This window comes from Vulpes vulpes, chromosome 1 (assembly GCF_048418805.1).
Source record: "Vulpes vulpes isolate BD-2025 chromosome 1, VulVul3, whole genome shotgun sequence".
In the NCBI taxonomy this organism is placed as follows: Eukaryota; Metazoa; Chordata; class Mammalia; order Carnivora; family Canidae; genus Vulpes; species Vulpes vulpes.
Genome location: NC_132780.1, coordinates 196,209,432 through 196,231,036, shown reverse-complemented (window position 1 = coordinate 196,231,036; position 21,605 = coordinate 196,209,432). Strand labels below are relative to the sequence as shown.

General features: G+C 45.3%; 1 pseudogene; it reads right to left on the bottom strand.

The window, feature by feature from the left end:
- Positions 1-11,537: 11,537 nt before the first annotated feature.
- Positions 11,538-12,606, bottom strand: LOC140595664 (protein YIPF4 pseudogene; annotated as a pseudogene).
- Between the last annotated feature and the right edge of the window lie 8,999 nt (positions 12,607-21,605).

Genomic DNA, 21,605 nt, shown 5'->3' with positions numbered 1-21,605 from the left:
CAAACTTAAGCAACCACTCATTTAATATATACTGGTATATGCTTAGGATGATAGAAATAAACCCAGTGGTAACCACAAATCAAAAACCAGTAACAGACACACAAAAAAAGAGAAGGGAATCCAAATATACCACTAAAGAAAGCCACCAAACTATGAGAAAAAGGAGCAAGAGAAGAATGTAAAACTAACCATAAAACAAGTAACACAATGGCAATGAGTACAGACCTACCAATAATTACTTTGAATGTAAATGAACAAAGCATTCCCATCAAAAGACATAGGGTGATAAATGGATTAAAAAGCAAAACCCGGGTGGCCTGGGTGGCTCAGCGGCTTAGTGTCACCTTCGGCCTAGGGCGTGATCTTGAAGTCCTGGGATCAAGTCTCACGTCAGGCTCCCTGCATATGGAACCTGCTTCTCCCTCTGCCTGTGTCTCTGCCTCTCTCTCTCTCTCTCTTTGTCTCTCTCTGTCTCTGTCTCTCATGATTAAATAAATAAAATCTTTTTAAAAAAAAGCAAAACCCACTTACAAGCTGCCTATGAGAGACTCATTTCAGACTTAAAGACAACATGCAGATCAAAGATGAAGGGATGGAAAATCATTTACCATGCAAGTGGAAGTGAAAGGAAAGCCAGAGTAATAATACTTATATCAGACAAAATAGACTTTAATCCAAATACTGTCAAGGAGGGCACATGATGTGATGAGCACTGGGTGTTCTATGCAACTGACAAATTATTGTACTCTACATCTGAAACTAATGATATACTATATGTTGGCTAATTGAATTTAAGTTAAAAACAGAAAGAAGAAGGAAAAAAGAAACACTGTAAAAAGAGACAAAGAAGGATGCTATTATAATCATAAAAAGAATAACCTAACAAGAAGATATAACAATTACAAATATATATGCAGCCAACATGGGAGCACCCAAACCATAAAGTGGCTAATAACAAACATGAAGAAAGTAACTGATAATAATACAATAATAGCAGAGGACCTTAATACCCTACTTAAGTCAATGGATGGATCATCCAAACAGAAAATCAAGGAACCTGTGGCTTTGAATAACACATTGGACCAGATGAATCTGACAGATATATTCAGAACAGTCTATCCTAAGACAGCGGAATAGACATTCTTTTCAAGTGAACATGGAACACTTTCCAGAATAGGTCACATGTTAGTCCACAAAACAAGTCTCAACATATTTAAAAAGATTGAAGACATAGCATCCATCTTGTCCAACCACAACACAATGAAACTAGAAATTGCACTGCAAGAAAAAATGTGGAAAGAACACAAATATTGGGACACCTGGGTGGCTCAGCAGTTGAGCATCTGCCTTTGGCTCCGGTCGTGATCCCAGTTTGGGGATCGAGTCCTGCATCAGGCTCCCTGCAAGGAACTTGCTTCTACCTCTACCTATGTCTCTGCCTCTTTCTCTGTGTCTCTCATGAATAAACAAAATCTTTAAAAAGATTTAAAAAAAAAGAACACAAATATTTAGAAGTTAAATAAAATACTGTTAAACAGGGCAGCCCCCGTGGCGCAGCGGTTTAGCAGTGTCTCTGGCTCTCTCTCTGAATAAATAAAAAAATAAATCTTTAAAAAAATACTATTAAACAATGGATGCGTCCACCAAGAAATCAAAGCACAAATCAAAAAATACCCGGAGGGGCACCTGGGTGGCTCAGAGGTTTGGCGCCTGCCTTTGGCCCAGGGCGTGATCCTGCGATCCTGGGATTGAGTCCCACATCCGGGTCCCCTCAGGGAGCCTGCTTCTCCCTCTGCCTATGTCTCTGCATCTCTGTGTCTCTCATAAACAAATAAATAAATAAAATCTTTTAAAAAAATGTGGAGGAAAATGAAAATGAAAACACAATGGTCCAGTCTGTAGGATGCAGCAAACGCAGTTCTAAGAGGGAAGTTTATGACAATACAGGCCTACCTCAAGAAGTAAAAAATCTCTCAAATAAATAACTTAAACTTACACCTAAAGGAGTTAGAAAAGGACAAACAAAACCCAAAACCAGCAGAAAAAAGAAAATAATAAAGATAAGAGCAGAAATAAATAGAAATTAAAAAACAAAAACAGGGTAGCCCCAGTGGCGCAGCGGTTTAGCGCCGCCTGCAGCCCAGGGTGTGATCCTGGAGACCCTGGATCGAGTCCCGCGTCGGGCTCCCTGCATGGAGCCTGCTTCTCCCTCTGCCTGGGTCTCTGCCTCTCTCTCTTTCTGTGTGTCTCTATGAATAAATAAATAAAATCTTAAAAAAAAAAAAAAACAATAGAGCAGATCAATGAAACCAGGAGCTCAGCCCCACCCCCAAAACCCTCCCTGGACTGAAGAGAAGGATCTTCCACTGTCTCATGAGCCTGGTCTTTCCCAGTTTACCTCATCCTCTCTGCTTTCCCTCTATTATCATTTGAATGGTTGGGTCACCCAAAGAATAGAAAACACTAATTTGGAAGGATATATGCACAGCTATGTTTATTGCTGCGTTATTTACAATAGGCAAATTGTGGGGCCTGGGGGCTCTCGGCCACTAACAAGGCAACCCAAGTGTCCATGGATAGATTGAATAGGGATAGAAAATGTGGTATATTCACACACAAAAATAAATAAATAAATAAATAAATAAATAAATAAATAAATAAATAAAATCATCTAAGATAAAAAAAAGAAAATGTGGTATAGATAGATGATAGATAATGAAATATTACTCAGCCATCAAAAAAGAGTGAAATCTTGTGATTTGCAACAACACAGATGGATGGATCTAAGGGGTATAATGCTAAGTGAATAAATAAATAAATAAATAAATCAGACAAAGACAAATACGTGATTTTACTCAAATGTGGAATTCAAGGAACAAAACAAATGAACAACAACAACAAAAAAAGACCAAAAAAGAGTCTTTTAACGATAGAGAACAAACTGAGGGTGACCGGAGGGGAAGCAGGTGGGGAGATGGGGGGAAAACAGATGGAGGGGATCACGAGCACACCTCTCAAGGCGAGCGCTTGAGAACTGTAGTGTTGAGTCTCTAGATCGTACACCTGAAACTGATACAACGCCGTATGCTAATGATACTGGGAATTTTAAAAATAAAGAAAAATAAAAAATAACCTCCCAAAGTGGCAACGGTCCAGTTCCTTCACGCCCTTGATCAACAACTACTTATTAGACCTCTACTTGTCAAACAGTGTTAAGGATACAGTGTCTTAAAAAACCCAAAGCAAACCAACAACCCTGCAGGGCGGCCAGGGAAGGAGATGACCCTTCAGCTCAGTCCTGGAGCACACGCAGAGCTTCCAGGCAAAAGGTTGGGGGCTGCCCCCACCCCACCCCCTGACCCAGCCGGAGACCAGAGAGGGAGAGGGTAGGCGATGAAATCTAACACACACACACACACACACACACACAAAGAAATCTAAGACACAGGTGGGTGAACGAGGGCCTAGAGGGGGGGGGAGCAGCGGAGCTTTATCTGAGTACGACAGAGAAGTGGAGTGGCAGGTGCTGGCATGTTTTTCTCCCTACCACATTGGGTGACGAGAACCTCAAGGTAAATCGGCCATCCGAAGTGGCACAGGAATGACTGTCCCTTTGCGTCATTTCTTTGGATGCCATTTTAGGGGACTAGCTATGCTGGGACCTTTCGTTGCTTTACTACTAAACGCTTCCCTTTTAATAAAGACCCACAGTGCCAGGTTTTATCCAAATCATCCCATCACGTCTTCACGAAGACTTGCTTGGTGTCAGACATCTGATGCTCGTCTTTGACAGGAGACCTCAAGGACTCCACTGTCCCCCCCCGCACGGCTGGGCTGCGCCTGGTGGAGATGACATCCCCGAAACGTGTTGGGAGAAGGTCAAGGTGAGGGTCTGCTTCTGCGAGATCCCTCATCATGGGGCAGACATCTGCTCCTAGAGTTGGCTCGGGAGTAAAAGTTGATGTCCTCCCTCCGCACGTCGGTCGGTGCCCAGAGGTAGGAAAATGGGGAGAACCTGGCCCGACCCCGTCCTTAGTCACGTAGCACAGAAGCTCCTAAGGGGGATCCCTGGGTGGCACAGCAGTTCAGTGCCTGCCTTTGGCCCAGGGCGAGATCCTGGAGACCCGGGATCGAATCCCACGTCGGGCTCCGGTGCATGGAGCCTGCTTCTCCCTCTGCCTGTGTCTCTGCCTCTCTCTCTGTGTGTGACTATCATAAATAAATAAAAATTAAAAATAAATAAAATAAAATACATTAAAAAAAAAAAAAAAAAGAAGCTCCTAAGGGCGCCGCCAGCGCCCTGGCCCCCTGCAGCCCTCGTGTGTTTCTCCAGGGGCTCGTGGGAGAGGGCTTGGGGACGGGCCACGGGCAGGAGGGGCACCTGCTCAGCGCAGCCCCAAACACTGGGGTGGGACCAGCATGGAGCCCGGGGGGGACCTTCGGGGTCAGGGGGAGGCCAGGGCAGCCGCTACAGGCTGGGGTTCGGGCCTCGGCCAGGCCAGGGCCTGGGGCTCTCGGCCACTAACAAGGCCACGGCTCCCTGCCCGGCGCGGGACCTCCGTGGGGGCGACTGTCTCACGCGTAAAACGGGAGCATCAGCGCCCACCTCCCTGGGCTCCTGGGCGCACGTGGGGCACCTGCCTCGCCGCTCGGTGGGTCCGCGTGTGATGTGGGGGGCGAACAGGGCCCCGGAGAGCAGGGGGCACCCGCCTGCGGAGAAGGGCTCGTGGCCGCCTGTGCTCTGCAGGTGGGCCCGGGGATGAGGCCGCGGGGCCTCCCGCCAGGGGACGCAGGTTCCCGCCCAGCTTGCACGGGGGGGAGCCCCGGGGAGGTCCCCTTGTTTGTGCCTCCCGGGCCCAGGAGGCCCGCCCCAGCCAGCCGCACGCACACACACACACACACACATGCACACACACGCACAGACACAGACACACACAGACATGCACAGACACAGACAGGCAGACACACGCACAGACATGCACGTGCACACACACACAGACACACGTGCACACACAGACACACGCACACACACAGACACACGTGCACACACACAGACACACGCACACACACAGACACAGGCAGACACACAGACACACACACACACAGACACAGGCAGACACACACACACACACACAGACACAGGCAGACACACGCACAGACACGTACGTGCACACAGACACAGACACACGCGCACATACAGACACACGCACACACAGACACAGGCAGACACACGCACAGACACGCACGTGCACACAGACACAGACACACGCACACACAGACACAGGCAGACACACGCACAGACACGCACGTGCACACAGACACAGACACACGCACACACAGACACAGGCAGACACACGCACAGACACGCACGTGCACACAGACACAGACACACGCGCACATACAGACACACGCACACACAGACACAGGCAGACACACGCACAGACACACACGTGCACACAGACACAGACACACGCGCACACACAGACACAGGCAGACACACGCACAGACACACACATGCACACAGACACAGACACACGCGCACATACAGACACACGCGCACACAGACACAGGCAGACACACGCACAGACACGCACGTGCACACAGACACAGACACACGTGCAGACACAGACACAGGCAGACACACAGACACGCGCACACACACACAGGCAGACACACGCACAGACACACGTGCACACAGACACAAACACACACATGCACACACACACGCACACACGTGCAGAGACACTGACACACACATGCACGCAGACACAGACACGCACAGACATGCACACACGCACATACGCACACAGACACACTGACACACACGCACACACACAGACACAGGCAGACACACGCACGGACACACACGTGCACACAGACACAGACACACACGCACACACACAGACACAGGCAGACACACTGACACACGCACACAGACACATACGCACACACACAGACACACGCACCCACGCGCACGCGCACAGGGGGAGGGAGCGCTCCCTGGGCCCAGGGCATGGGCCCCCGAGCCAGCGGCCCCCGGAGCCGGGACACAGATGCCAACAGCAGGACGCGGCGAACGGCTTTGGGGGCTGGGGAGGAGGGCGGAAGCGCGGCCAGAGGACAAGGCCCTGGGAAGACAGTCCCCCACGGGGCGCCTGGGGGCTCAGCGGCTGAGCGGCTGCCTTGGGCTCAGGTCGTGACCCTGGGGTGCTGGGATCAAGCCCCGCGTGGGGCTCCCTGCACTGGAGGGGGAGCCTGCTTCTGCCTCTCCTCCCCACTCATGCTCTCTCTCTCTTTCTGTCAAATAGATAAAATCTATTTTAAAAAAAGAATTAAAAAATACCAGTGCACACGGAGACAGAGCCTGGCTGCTGCACCTACAAAGCGAGGAATGGCCGGGCGGGCTGGCACCCCAGAAGCCCCGGGCGCCCCCGGGCACCTCCTCCTGGAGAGCCTCCGGAAGGGAGCCCCCGGCCGGCACCTCGACTCTGGACTTCCAGCCTCCAGAAGTAGGAGGCAATACATCCGTGTTGTTTTAAAGCCCTCGGTTGGTGACATTTGTCCTCACAACCCCAGGACATCGACCAGCAGGAAGAAGGTGGCAGTTTGGGAGGCGGGAGAGCAGCTGAGCACCCCCACTGCCACGAGCGAGCCCCGCAGGGCGGCGAGGCTGGGCGGCCGGGGGGGCTGGAGACACCCCACTAGGGGCTCATCGGGCCTGGTGACCCCCGGGCCACACGCAGGAGAGGCAGGGGCCGCACTCTGAAGGGCAAAGGTGACCAAGGTGTCACGGCCGGCGCCCGAGAGACCAGGCCCCCTGCCCTCTTTGTTCTGTGACAGAGGACACAGAGGACACCCTCAGAGAAGATTCGGGAGCCTTGGTGTCTTCCCGGGAGAGAGGTGAAGGGGCCACACTGCGGGGTGAGGAGCAGGCCCCTGGTGAGGAAAGACGGGGTGACTCGCGGGACGTCCAGGGTGAAAGAGAAGGCCGCGGTGGCCCGGCCCATGCTGGGCGAGACAGGCCCTGTCCTTCGGACGCCGTCCGGGGGTCCGCCGGCTCCAGGGTCATCTGGTCAAGAAAAGCTAAAACCCCCTGGTTTTCCCCTCTGCCACCCGGTGCTCACGCACGGGCCCAGCGGAGAGGGGGCTCTAGTGGGGCTCCACAGCTGCGCCTCGGCCTGTTTCAAACGGTCCCTGCGGTGGCCACGGAGGGTGGGACAGAATGAGCGGGAGACTCAGAGTGGGTGCCTGTGACCACGAGGCGGTGGCGGCGCTGAGGGCCCAGGGACAGACTAGAGGCAGCGCCCTCTGGGGCCTTGGGGTGCTGATCCCTTCCGAGGGGCCCCTCGGAGGCCTGGGCCTCCTCGGCTCAGCAGGGGCCGTGGCTCCAGGGACCCAGGGCTTCCCCCCCCTCCTGGCTCCAGATCCGGGGCCGAGGTTGCTCCTGCCTCTCGCCCAGCTGCCTGCTCCGTGTGGACCCAGCCCCCTCCTCGTGATACACCGACCCGCCGCCGCCGAGCTGACAGCAATTTGTTGTTGTTACCCTTGATTACTCCCGAGCGGAGCGGGCCCCTTGGCCTGCCTCCCTGGCACAGAAACAAAGAGGCGCTGGTTAAAGCGCAGACCTGGGTGCGCTGGAGGCCTGCAGATCAAAGCCAGAGGCCGGGGTGGGCAGCCCTCTTCCCGGCCCGGTAGGCATCTCCCTCCCGGCACAATTTTCACACCCCCTGTCCTCTGTTTGCCCAACCAGCGAGATTCTGATGCCAAGGGGAATTCACATGATTTATTAAGACTTGACAAAGAACACAGTTGCGTAGCATGAAAATTAAGAACAGAATCAAATCAAAGGCATAATAGGTGTTTTATCCTGCACACCGCCACCCACACTGACCAGTCTGCTGATGAAAAGATACGGGGCAGAGGCCTGAAGGGAGAGGCCGGGGAACGGGTGCAGGAAGCTTTGCTTTGCTCATGGCTCGTCTAGGCCACACGAGCGCCTCCGTCTCTCACCCAGGGATTTGACAACTGGTGAGGGCCGGGATAACATACTGGCAATACTGAGGAAACGCAAACCTTTTGCTAATTCATTCAAGGTTTCTTGTGTTTTGTTTTTAAGATTTTATTTATTTATTCATGAGAGACACAGAGAGAGAGGCAGAGACCCAGGCAGAGGGAGAAGCAGGCTCCCTGCAGGGAACCCGATGCAGGACTCGATCCCAGGACCCTGGGGTCACGCCCTGAGCTGAAGGCAGATGCCCAACCACTGAGCCACCCAGGCGTCCTTCGTGCAAGGTGTTGAACACCTGCTGTGTGCTGGGCATTGTGTGAGGAAGGCTCTGGGGATGTGAAAAATAATAATACACAATCCTTGTTCTTATGCAGCAGCACGGATTAAGGATTAAGGCCTAGACAAAGCACTCAGAGAAGGGAGTTGCAGAAACCTCCTCCTGGGGAAGTTAGGAAGGCTCCGGGGAGGAGGTGATCATTCAGGTAATTCTGTGAGGTCGAGCAGGAGGTCCCTAAGTACTAGAAACACCACGTACCAACATACAGAGTTGTAGAGAATATGTTTTGTTCAAAGAACATGAAGAAGCTGAAGGCTGGGATAATTTAGGAAGCGGTAGGGGATGGGGCCAGAGAGGCAAGCTGGGAACATAACTCTGAAGAACCTGTTCTACCACACGAGAAATTTGGATTTTATGTGAATGCAGCTCTGCTGGGAAAATGTAAGTAGGAGAGCTGCTCGGTGAGACTTTGGTTTTGCAATGATAGATTGGATGGGGCACCCCACTGGTTCAGTCGGTAGAGCGAGCAACTCTTGATCTCAGGGTCATGCATTCAAGCCCCACGTTGGGCATGGAGCTGGCTTAAAAAGTTAAAATAAAGGGCGCCTGGGCGGCTCAGTCGGTTAAGCGCCTACCTTCCTGGGATCGAGCCCCACGTGGGGTTCCCAGCTGGGCTGGGAGCCTGCTTCTCCCTCTCCTCCCTGCTTGTGCTCGCTCTTGCTATCTCTGTCTCTCTTTCTCTCAAATAAAATCTTTTTTTTTTTCAAATAAAATATTTTTTAAGAAATTAAAAGTAAATTTAAAAATAAATAAAAATGATGAATTGAACTAACTAAATAAAAACAAATAAAAGGAAAGGGACTAAAGGCTGGGAAACCTCAAGGCTGGCGAGCTAGGAGACCCCTGGGTAGGGGGGTAGGTTTGTCAAGGGGGAGCCACGTGTACAATTCAAACCCACTGAGTGCGCTAGGGCCAGAAGTCCTTACCTCTACCATCTCATGTTGTCCACTGTCCCCTGAGTGTCTTCTCCTGGAGAGCACCCAGTGCACAGATAGAGGTTTAAGGAGTACGTGTGTCCAGCCAGGAACACCTGATGCAGCCACGTCTCTCCACAGCCAGCTCAGTTGCTGCACCCTGGCGAGGAAAAGCAACTTATTTTCACAGTTAGAAAATGTGTTTATGTTTTGGCCATCAAGAAGTAAAATATACAAGAAAAGAAAAGTTGGAAATAAGGGAAAAAAGAGAGAATGCCTACAGTTTCAGAAACTGCCATTAAACTTATGGTGGACCTTCTTCCAATCTTTTTCTATATACACAGGGATTTTGGTTATTTTTTTTTAAAGATTTTATTTATTTATTCATGAGAGACACAGAGACACAGGCAGAGGTAGAGGCAGAGGCAGAAGCAGGCTCCGTGGACGGAGCCTGAATTGGACTCGATCCTGGGACTCCAGGATCATGACCTGAGCCAAAGGCAGATGCTAAACCACTGAGCCACCCAGGTGTCCTGGATTTTGCTTATTGTTACTTTTGTTTATTCTAGACATCCCCATAGGGGTTCATTGAAAATGGTGGGGGTTTTTTTTGAAAATGGTGTTTTAAACATGTTATCATACATGGTTCATAAATATCATTTTCAGGGGCTGCATAGATTGCTTCGATTGGAAATAATTTATTCAAATAGGTTCAAATATGTAGGTGGTAAAAAAAAATTCAAAATGCAGGGGCGCCTGAGTGGCTCAGTGGTTAGAGTGTCTGCCTTCGGCTCAGGTCATGATCCCAGGGTCCTGGGATTGAGCCCTTCGTCGGGCTCTCTGCTCAGCAGGGAGTCTGTTTCTCCCTCTGCCCTCACCCCACCCATGTGCTCTCTCGCTTGCTCACTCTCAAATAAATAAATAAAATCTGTAAAATCTTTTTAAAATTTTCAAAATGCAGGAAGGATACACATGAAAAATAAGTCTCCCCCATGCTTATGTCCCGGCCACTCAGTTATCCTCAAATATAATGCTAGTCTGCTGTGTGGTCTTCCAGAGATAAGCCACACATGTGCACACAGGCACCTACAAATAAGTCTCCTTGCACCCTCTCCCTCCGAGGTCGGCTGGCATATTATACACACGGTAGGCACTTGGCTTTTTTCACTTATCAGTGCATCCTGGAGGCTTTTCCAGATTGCCAAATCAAAGCTGCCTTGTTCTTCTTATTGGAAATGCCATTTCTTAGCAGGCAACAAATAGCGGCTCTTCAAGAGCGCCGGGCCCTCCCTGGAAGCAGTAACGTGCCGGCCAGTCTGCTCATGCAGGAGAGCCAGGAAGGGCAAGTCGGCAAGTCGGAGGTTTCCTTTTTTTTTTTTTTTTTTTTATAAAACAAAACACACAGCTGGGAAGCATTTTATTTTTTTCTACTTCATATAACATTGTTCAGGACAAGATTTTAAAGTCTCTTTCCAGCAACTTTTATGACTTAGAAGTACCACTTAAAAATATTTATTGATGCTATAAATACTACTATTTTTCTACATATTAACAATTTTTATAATGCCATATCCATTATACCTCCTGTTGCTTTGGTCAGAAAGATAAATGAAACTGAAATCAGGTATTTAGGTATTCAAAAATGGTTTTTCAAAGCACACCCAAGCAAATCAAATCTGTATCAGCAGTTGTTAAAATTAGTTTTAGTTGTTATTAGAACTTAATAAGGACATACTGAAGCACATACGAGATTTTTTAAATTATATACAATTTAAAAAACAATTTGAATTTATAAATAAAAAGAATGGCCAAATTAATGGTTAAGCATCAGATTTAAAATATCTTAACTTTTAGGCTATTCAGAAATATATTTTGTGGATAATAAGAATTATTTCATAAATATATATGTATAAATATAAATATATATCTACAGGATCTGCGATGCAGGAGAAAACCCTTTAAAAAAAATTGCACTTTTAGATTATCAGGATGCTGCCATATTTACCCTTTGAATGAAATATAATTACCATTCCAGGTGTTTTTGGCACAAGTTTTTTTTTTTTTTAACTTTTTTATTTATTTATGATAGTCACAGAGAGATAGAGAGAGAGGCAGAGACACACGCAGAGGGAGAAGCAGGCTCCATGCACCGGGAGCCCGATGTGGGATTCGATCCCGGGTTTCCAGGATCGCGCCCTGGGCCAAAGGCAGGCGCCAAACTGCTGCGCCACCCAGGGATCCCTTTGGCACAAGTTTTTAGGTGAATATTGACACAACCTTAAAAACACAATGCTTTTATATTTTATTCACTGGAATATGAAGAATCAAACAGAATTTGGAATTCTGACCAAAAAAAATTCAGGTAACTGCAAATGCTTATTTAATTAAATACAAAAAAGTATGGTTTTAAAAAGACCTCAAACCTGCCTTTACATGTGGAACATGTAAAATTTTACCAGCAACAGGTTTTCTTCAATCATCTCAGCAAGAATTCCCAGACTACACACAAGTTTAATATTGTCTTTTTCTACCCATGTATGACTTAGATCACACCCCAGTATATAAAGACAAAAAATAAATGTATAGTAAAAAGATTGGATAAATCAGGAGAGGCTTTTTGGTCTTGAATTCTTCATCCACTAACAATGAAACAGCGCTATAGGCAGCCCAAAATACACCAAACAGTTTTATAAGAGTAGACACCACTTCAAATGATCCAACCACCAAAAGTATAGGAGCTATTACAATGAGAGGAAGTAGTGAATACCCAATAACTCCAAGAACTTGGCCATAGGCAACTTCTCCACCAAGAACTCTGGCCAGTAAGAAAATTGTTAGGGAACCAAATATCCAAATGGTCATAATCCATGAGACCACCCTAAACTGTCCATACAATGATATCATGGAAAAGAAAAGAACAACAGCCAGAGGACCCCAGAAGTCAGGATTGTCTCTCACCACTTGTCTATTGAAACCAAGTGATGGCATTGGCATCAAAACACACCGGATTTTGTAGTAAATATCCTTTAGATCGATATCCAATTCCTCCAAGAGTGGCTTATTATCTTCAGGATCATCATCTTCAACTTCCAAAAGCCAGCCATATCCTCTTTGTCTCAGAAATGTAGTAGCTGTAGATTCTTTAATAAAATCTCCACCAAGGTTTAATTTGACATCTGGAGATGCTATTGAACCACTGAGATCTTCCGCGTCGGGGCCGAGGAGACAAAGGTGAAGTCCCCGCGAGCCGGGAGGAGCGGGCTGGGAGCGAGGCCAGGGACGAGCCGCTCCGGGGCCTGCCCCCCGAAGTCCCTCAAGTCGGAGGTTTCCATCCCCCGCCCACAGGCTGCGGTGCTCAGCAGCCACGGAGACCAAGATGTGTCCTGTTAATGAATGAAGACAGAAAAATGAGACAGGAAGAGTGAAATTTGCTCAAGAAATGAGGTTGGTTTTTTTAGACTTTATTTATCTATTCATGAGAGACACACAGAGAGAGAGAGGCAGAGACACAGGCAGGGGGAGAAGCAGGCTCCATGCAGGGAGCCCGATGTGGGACTCGATCCAGGGTCTCCAGGATCACGCCCTGGGCTGAAGGCAGCGCTAAACTGCTGAGCCACCCGAGCTGCCCAGAATCTTTTTTAATAGAGTAGAATAGAATGTGTGCCCGTATTTTGATTATTGCTTTGTAAAGCTCCTTTTTCAGTTATTTATCTGTATGTATATGTTTATGTGTATCTCTCTCTCTCTCTCTCTCTCTCTCTCTCTCTCATATATATGATTTTTTTTCCAGTTACCTGTGTTCTGGCCGTGTTAGAAAATATATCTATTATTGTGGGTTATAAAGTTTGAAAACAACTGACTTCCCAGGAAGAACTGATCAATATGCATTTCAGTAGCCAGGGAAAAATCCCTCAAAACTATAAGAGCTAGCACAAAGTAGGTGCACCAAAAACGTTTACTTAGGCTGCACATGCTACAAGACTTTAAGAGAAGGCCAAATAAAGCAAGTTTGGGCTCAAGAGCCCTGGATAAGTAAGGGAAAATTTGTAGTGTCCACATGGGTGCTGCTCAGGCAGTGCACCTTGAATCTGGAATTCATCCACTTTGCTCTAAGTCGGCCCTCCTAATCCAGGTCCTTGTTATCTCTGGTCTGGACTCTGGCCAAGACCTCCTCAATGGCATTCCTTCTTCTGGTCCAGTCCTCTGTATCAGTTAGGAGTGCATTCAGCTGTAACAAGAATCCCCATCACAGTGGTTTTTTTTTTTTTTCTTCTTCTTCTTCTTCTTCTTAGGGAGAAGCAGGCTCCATGCAGGGAGCCCGATGCGGGACTCGATCCTGGATCTCCAGGATCACACCCTGGGCTGAAGGCAGATGCTTAACCACTGAGCCACCCAGGCGTCCCCCCATCACAGTGTTTGAAACAAGCAGGGGATTGTTCTCATGTAGCAAAAAGTAGTGGGGGCGGGGGAGCTGACCAGAGCTTACATAGCTGCTCAAAGGTGTCATCTGAACACCAAGCTCCTTCCATGTGCCTGCTCAATATCCTTGGCATAAAACCTTCGTCCTCATGGTTGCAAGACGGCTGCTGCATCTCCAAGCATTGTATCCTTTTCCCAGATAGGAAAAAGAAGAAAGAGTGTAGGACAAAGGGACATAACCTTTTCATCAGTAAAACAATAAACTTTCCTGAGACCATTGGATTCCCCTCTGTAGACCTCCAAATTACATCCATCAGCCACTGGCAACACTGTCACATGGCCACCCCTTGTGCCAGGAGAACCAGTCAGGTTGCATTTTTGGCTGAACACATCAATGCCTTGAGCAAAAACCAAGGTTTTGTTGGCAAAAAATTAATACCTAAAAGCATCGGCTACATTCTCTTCGGCACAGCCCCTGCCTCAAACTCTTCATTGGTTTTTCACTACTCTTAAAAAGCAAATCTGAAATCCTTAAAGTTGTGCTGTTATGGACTGAATTGGGCCCCCCCACTCCCCACACCCCCTTATTAAAAGATAAACTGAAGTATATTGAAATTTTCAAGAGTTTATTTAAGCAAAAATCATCTCAAATTGGGCAGCATCCAATCTAGCAGATAGAAAGGAACTCTGAGTTGCTGTACAAAAATGACTTTCATCGCCATAAGGGAGCAGGAACGAGGAAGTGATACAGGCGTAAAGGCCGTTGGTTGTTACAAGTTTACTTTCCTTTAGGGAATGGCAGGGGCCCATCAGGCAAATCACCTAACTTGTGCTAATCAGGCAATTAATTCCGGTTGGTGAAAAAAAAAAAAAATTCCGGTTTTCCGTTTCTGAGAGAGATGAAAGTGTCATTCACTGTAAGTGAAGTCTTGGTTTGGTGACGGGAGGCTTAGCACAAGCAATTGCATTTTGGGGCCTATTGTCTTGTGTTTTAATTTCAGAATGTGACTGCATTTGGAGATAGGCCTTTAGAGAGGTAGTTACGTTGAATGATGCCAATGGCCAATGATTCGATCAATCACGCCTAAGCAATGAAGCCCTACACAAAACCTTAAAAGGACCACATTCGGAGAACCTTCCGGGCTGACGAACACGTGGAGATTTGGGAAGAGAGGGACACCCAGACAGCAGGGACTCCCCGTGGCCTTTCCTCATACCTTCCATCTGGCTTTGTTCCTGAGTTATGTTCTTTCAGAGTAAATCAGTGTTCCAGTCAGTAAAATGTTTCTGAGTTCTATAAGCCACTCTAGCCCGTCTAAACTAGTCAAACCTAAGGAGGGGATCATTCGAACCTCCGATCTACAGCCGAGTTGGTCAGAAGCACAGGTGATGACTTGGACTTGGCAACTGGCATCTGGAGGGTGAAGGGATGGGGCAATCTTATAGGACTGAGCCCTTAACCTATAAGATCTGATGCTGCCTCCAGGTAAATAGGGTCTGAACTGAGTTGATTGCTTCGTGATCTGGGGAACAAAACACGCATCCTACATGTAGCTTTAGCAAACTAATACAGTTGCTTGACAGAGCTGAGCACACCTGCGTTCCCACTAACCTTAGACTCCCTCTGATGCCATTTTCTCTTGCTTACTGCCATCCAGCCAGGCTGGCCTTCTCTGATTACTAGAACAGGTGAGGCTTGTTCTAGGCTCTGGGCCTTCGCGTGCACTGTTCCTTCTCTCTAGAGCTCTCTTCACCCTGCATTTTAAATGACTAACTCTCCGTCCCACAGATCTCAGCTAACATACCACCTCCTCAGAGATGCCTCCTTGACTGCCTCACACGCTGAAGGTGGTTCCTTGATATTCTCTATCCCAGACCATGGTATGTTTCTTTCATAGGTCTTATGAAAGATTACTATGATTTGTAATAATTTTATTTGGTTATTTTTGTCATTTTTTTGCCTTTTCCAGTAAAATATCTCTAACTCCATCAGGGCAGGAACACGTCTAGTTCATAGATGTGTCCCTATGGCCGAGCACATCCTATACCTTCAATAAATAATTTCTGAAAGAGAGAACAGGATGTTATCTGGTATTTCCTGTTGGTTAAATTTGTTTTTAACTATGTGTGAATAAGAAGAGGAATGGAAGATGGGTAGCAGTTGGATATAATCAACACCTACAAATATGCCTTTGGGACTTGGAGGACAACACTCTCTTGCTTCCTTCAAGCCATTTAATGCTTTTTACTGACCTCCCCGGCATGGAATGAAGTCGAGCTTCCAGTTGGCTTGTTAATGATTCTAGTAACAGCTTGGTCAGAATTTCATGAACCATAGCAAATCCTCCTCTAACTCTGCTCTAAACTCTACGTAGCTCATTAAATGTAGACATCCAAATATATTCAAACCCTTATGTGTTCCCTTTGCAACAATCTAACAACAAAAAACAAAACTCAAGCTATTTTAAAAGTTTTGTAGAGGGGCGCCTGGGTGGCTCAGTCTGTTAGGTGTCTACCTTTGGCTTGGGTCATGATCTTAGCGTCCTGGGATTGAGCCCTGCAACAAGCCTGCATTGGGCTCCCTGTGGGATGGAGGGAGTCTGCTTCTCCCTCTCTGCTCCTGCTCTCTCTCTCTAGGTTTCTCTCAAATAAATAAATAAAGTCTAATAATAATAATAAAAGTTTGTAGAAGGAGAAGATTATTCTAACCATTATGTGTCACAAAGGTTGAACTGTTCAACAAGAGTACCAGTGGGGCAAGGCAAGGGGTGGGGGGAAGACTAATAGTGGAAATTGGAATCTGCTCCAAGTCTTTAACACTGAGCCAGGAGTAAAAAGAGTCTGTTATAGTCTCAACATCTAACTTGAAACCTCAAGATTCAGAACAGTGATTGCCCTGACTCAGCTGCCATAAATGTCTCCTTGTCTGAAAACTCCATGCCTGCCAGATTGTTGGAACAATGCAATATTATTTCAAAACTCTAAGTTTGTGCAAAAGCAGAGGGATGAACTAACCAAAAATAAGGACATAATAAAAATCATTGGTGTTTCCATTAATAAAATTTATTTCGAAAAGTGTTTGTAGTTTCTAACCCAAAGGATTCTGTTCCTCTGAACAGGTTCAAGGGAAGCAAAAATATTACATTTGCATGTTTCTGCTAAATGAATAAAATATGGACAGAGTTGGCCAATTGTCAATAATCAGATCAGGGTTTTACCTCTAAAAGAAATCCAAATATTAACTCTCCCATTTTTCTCATTTCATAACCATAGGTGAGCCTTATTTGAAAGGATCATTGTGTTCCTGGAAGGTTTTGCGCAAATAATATTTTTGGAAATGGAATGATCTAATATCTAAAGATGCCAACAATTTTACGGATCCTAATACTGAATTTTGCTTATAATACTAATAATTATGTTTGTAATAAAAATATTCACTTTTTAATTCTTCCGTGTTTAAAAAGCAGAATTTAGAGGCTCAGATTTATTTTGTATGATTTTTTAAAAATTATTTATTAATGTATTCATGAGGGACACAGAGAGAGAGGCAGAGACACAGGCAGAGGGAGAAGCAGGCTCCCTGTGGGGAGTTCAATGTGGGACTTGATCCCAGGACCCTGGGATCATGACCTGAGCCAAAGGCTGACGCTCAACCACTGAGCCACCCAGGTGCCCCTGTCTTGTATGATTATACATGATGACCATGTAGGTTTTATTTCACAAATGCAAGATTGGCTTAACATACAAAACATTCAAACTACATCACATTGATAGAATAAAGGTCACACCCCATGGGGTCCTCTCAATAGACCCAGAAAAGCACTTGACAAAATTCAAGACCCCGTGATGATAAAAACACTCAACAAACTAGGAACAGAAGGGAATTTACTCAACCATATAGAGTGCATCTACAGAAAACCCCCAGCTAACATCACACTTAATGTGAGACTGAGTGAGGAACAAGATGAGGAACCAGACCCCACTTCTAGTCAACGTTGTGCAGGACATCATAACCAAGGCAATTAGGCAAGAATAAGAAATAGAAGGCATCCAGATTAGAAAGGAAGAAGTAAAACTATCCTATTAACTGACGATGTAATCTTGCATATGGAAATCCTAAGGAAGCCACTAAAAAAATTACTAGAACTAATAAATAGGTTCAGCTAGTTTGCAGAATACAGTATCAATGTACTAATACAAATTGTGAGGCAGTTGGGTGGCCCAGTTGGTTTGGCATCCAACTCTTGAATTTGGCCCAGGTCATGAGGTCATGAGATTGAGCCCTGCATTGGGCTCTGCAACCACCCAGGAGTCTGCTTCTCCTCCACTCCCTCTCTGTCCGCCCCTCCCCCTACTCACACTCTCTCAAATAAATAAATAAATAAATAAATCTTTAAAAAAACAAATATAAATTGTATTTCTACACAATAGTTACAATGAACAACCAAAAATGAAATAAAGAAAAGAATTCTAAAAAACAAATCAAACAAAAAAAAAGAATTCTACTTACAATAGCATCAAAAGAATAAAATAATTAGAAGTAACTTTAACAAAAGAAGTACAAGACTTCTACACTGAAGACTACCAAGATCTTTGAAAGAAATTAAAGACCTACATAGGGGTACCTGGTGGTTCAGTTGGTTGAGCGTCCAACTCTTGATTTTGGCTCAGGTCATGATCTCAGGGTTATGGGATCAAGTCTTGTGTTGGGCTCCATCCACCTGAGCATGGTGTCTGCTTGAGATTCTCTCTTTTCCTTCTGCCCGTCCCCCCACTCATGTACTCCTCTCTCTCTAAAGTAAATAAATAAATAAAATCTTAAAAAAAAAGTCCTACATAAATGAAAAGACATCATAGGTTCATGGATTAAAAAACTTAAAATTAGGGGCACCTGAGTGACTCAGTTCGTTAAGCATCTGCCTTCAGCTCAGGTCATGATCCTGGGGTCCTGGGATCAAGCACCATGTTGGGCTCCCTGCTCAGTAGGGAGTCTGCTTGTCCCTCTCCCTCTACTCCTCCCCGCCACTCGTGCTCTCTCTCTCTCTCTTCTTCTCTCTCAAATAACTAAATAAATAAATAAATAAATAAAATCGTTAAAAAAATTACAATTGTTGAAATCTTGCCATTTACAAAGACATCGATGGAGCTAGAGAGTATCACACTAAACGAAATAAGTCAGTCAGAGAAAGACAAATACCATATGATTTTACTCATATGTGGAATTTAAGAAACAAAACAAATGAACATAGAGGGGAAAGAAAGAGAGGAAAACCAAGAAACAGACTCTACTTCAGAGAACAAACTGACAGTTACAGGGGGCTAGGGTGTGGGGTGTTAAATGAGTGACGGGGGTTATGGACGGCACTTGTGATGAGCACTGGGTATTAAATGGAAATGTTGAATTACTAAATTCTATGCCTGAAACTAATAACTAATATTACACTGTGTGTTAACTACTAGGAATTTAAGTAAAATCTTGGAGAAACAACAACAGAAACTTTACAATTGTTAAGATGGAAATATCTTCAAAGTGATCTACAGATTCAACACAATCCCTGTCAACATGACAGCTGACTTCTTTGTAGAAATTGGCAAGCTGCTCCTTTTTTTTTTAGTAAACTTTTTGTTGAATTGTAATTTGTTTTTAAGAGAAGCATTTTTTTAAAAGATTTTATTTATTCATAGACACACACAGAGAGAGGCAGAGACACAGGCAGAGGTAGAAGCAGGCTCCATGCAGGGAGCCCGACGGGGACTCGATCCCGGGTCTCCAGGATCACACCCCAGGCTGCAGGCAGCATCAAACCGCTGCGCCACCGGGGCTGCCCTGGTAAGCTGCTCCTAAAAATTCATATGGAAATTCAAAAGACCCGGAACGGCCAAAAGAATAAAGTTTAAAGACTCACATTTCTCCGTTTCAAAACTCATTACTACAATAGTCAAGACATTGTGGTACTTGCATAAGGAAAGACAGGCCAATGGAGCAGAATCAAGAGTCTACAAATAAACCCTCATATTTACAAATATTACTCATTTTTTACTAGGGTGAAAAACTACTCAATGGAAAGGAACAGTCTTTTCAAAAAATGGTGCTGGGACACTGGATATCCATACACAAAAGAATGAAGCTGGACCCCCTATATCACACCATACAAAATCAACTAAACTGGATCAAAGACCTAAATGTAAGAGCTAAAACTCTAAAAATCTTCAAAGAAAAACACAGGAGTAGGTCTTTTTGACATTGGAATAGGCAATGGTTTCTTAGACATGACAACAAAGCATAACAAAAGAAAAAAATGGGTAAATTGGACTTCCTCAAAATTTAAAGTTTTAGTACTTCAAAGGACATCATCAAGAGCCTGAAAAGACAACCCACAGAATACAAGAAAATATTTGCAAGTCATATATCTAATAAGGGACCTGAGCATCTAGAATATATTAAAAAAACTTTACAATTCAGTAAAAAAAAAAGACAACTCAGTTTAAAAATGAGGAAAGGCTCTGAGTAGACATTTCTCCAAGGAAAATATGAAAATACCAATGAGTGCATGAAAAGATGCTTAACATTACTGGCCATCAGGGAAATGCAAATCAAAATCACAACGAAAAGCAAATCTGCCTGAAAACAGCATTATGACAACTTGTTATTTACTGACAAAGAAGTATCCCTGTTTTTGGCAGATGAAATGAAAAGCATCCAAAAATACACAAAGAAATAGCATTTCTTATCTGTTAGAATGGCTATAATAAAAACAGGAGGCACCTGGGTGACTCAGTTGGTTAAGCATCTGGCTCTTGGTTTCAGTTCAGGTCATGATCTTGGGGTTGTGGGATCAAGCCCTAAGCGGGCTCTGCACTCAGCAGGGAGTCTACTGGAGTTTCTCTTTTTCCCTCTCCCTCTGCCCCTCTCCCCCTCAAATAAATAAATAAATGTTTTTTAAAAATGGAAGGATAATAAATGTTGGTTAGAATGTGGGAAATTGGAACCCTTGCACAAGGCTGGTGGGAATATAGAATAGTACAGCTGCTGGGGAAATAGCCCGGAGATATCTCAAAAGTTAAACACAGAATTAACCACATAATCAGCATTCATTTGTCCCACTCCTAGGTATATACCCCAAATAATCAAAAACAGGTATTCAAATAAATACATGTGCATGAATATTCATAGCCGCATTGTTCACAATAACTGAATGGCAAAAACAATCCAAATGTTTATCAACAGATTAAAATCAATGAAACAGAGTGGATGAACCTCAAAAACATTATGCTAAGTGAAAGAGGCAGTCACAAAGGGTCACATATTGTATTACGGTTTATATGAAATATCGAGAGTAGGTAATTCCACAGAAAGCAAAGTGATAAGTAGTTGTCTGGGGCTGGCAAAGGCAAGGGAAATTGGAGGATGATGGCTCAGGAGAGGTGGTTTCTTTTGGGATAATGGAAATGTCATAAAATTGATTGTAGTCACAGTTGCACAACTCTGAATATTCCAAAAGCCATTTAATGAAACACTTTAAATGTGTGAACTGACCCCAGATAGCCAAACCAATCCTGAAAAAGAAAAGCAAAGCTAAAGGACTTCAAGTTACATCACAGAACTGTAGTCATCAAGTCAAGTTATATTACCAGCTGTATGGCATTGGCACAAAAACAGAGATCAAAGGAACAGAATCGAGAACCCAGAAATGGACCCACAGCTTTATGGTCAACTCATCTTCAACAAAGCAGGAAAAATACCCACTGGGAAAAAAAAAGACAGCCTCTTCAGTAAATGGTGCTGGGAAAACTGGAGAGCAGCACGCAGAAGAATGAAACGGGACCACTGTCTTACAGTACACACAAGACTAAACTCAAAATGGATGATGGACCTACACACGAGATAGAAAACCATCAAAATCCTAGAGGACAGGCAGTGACCTCT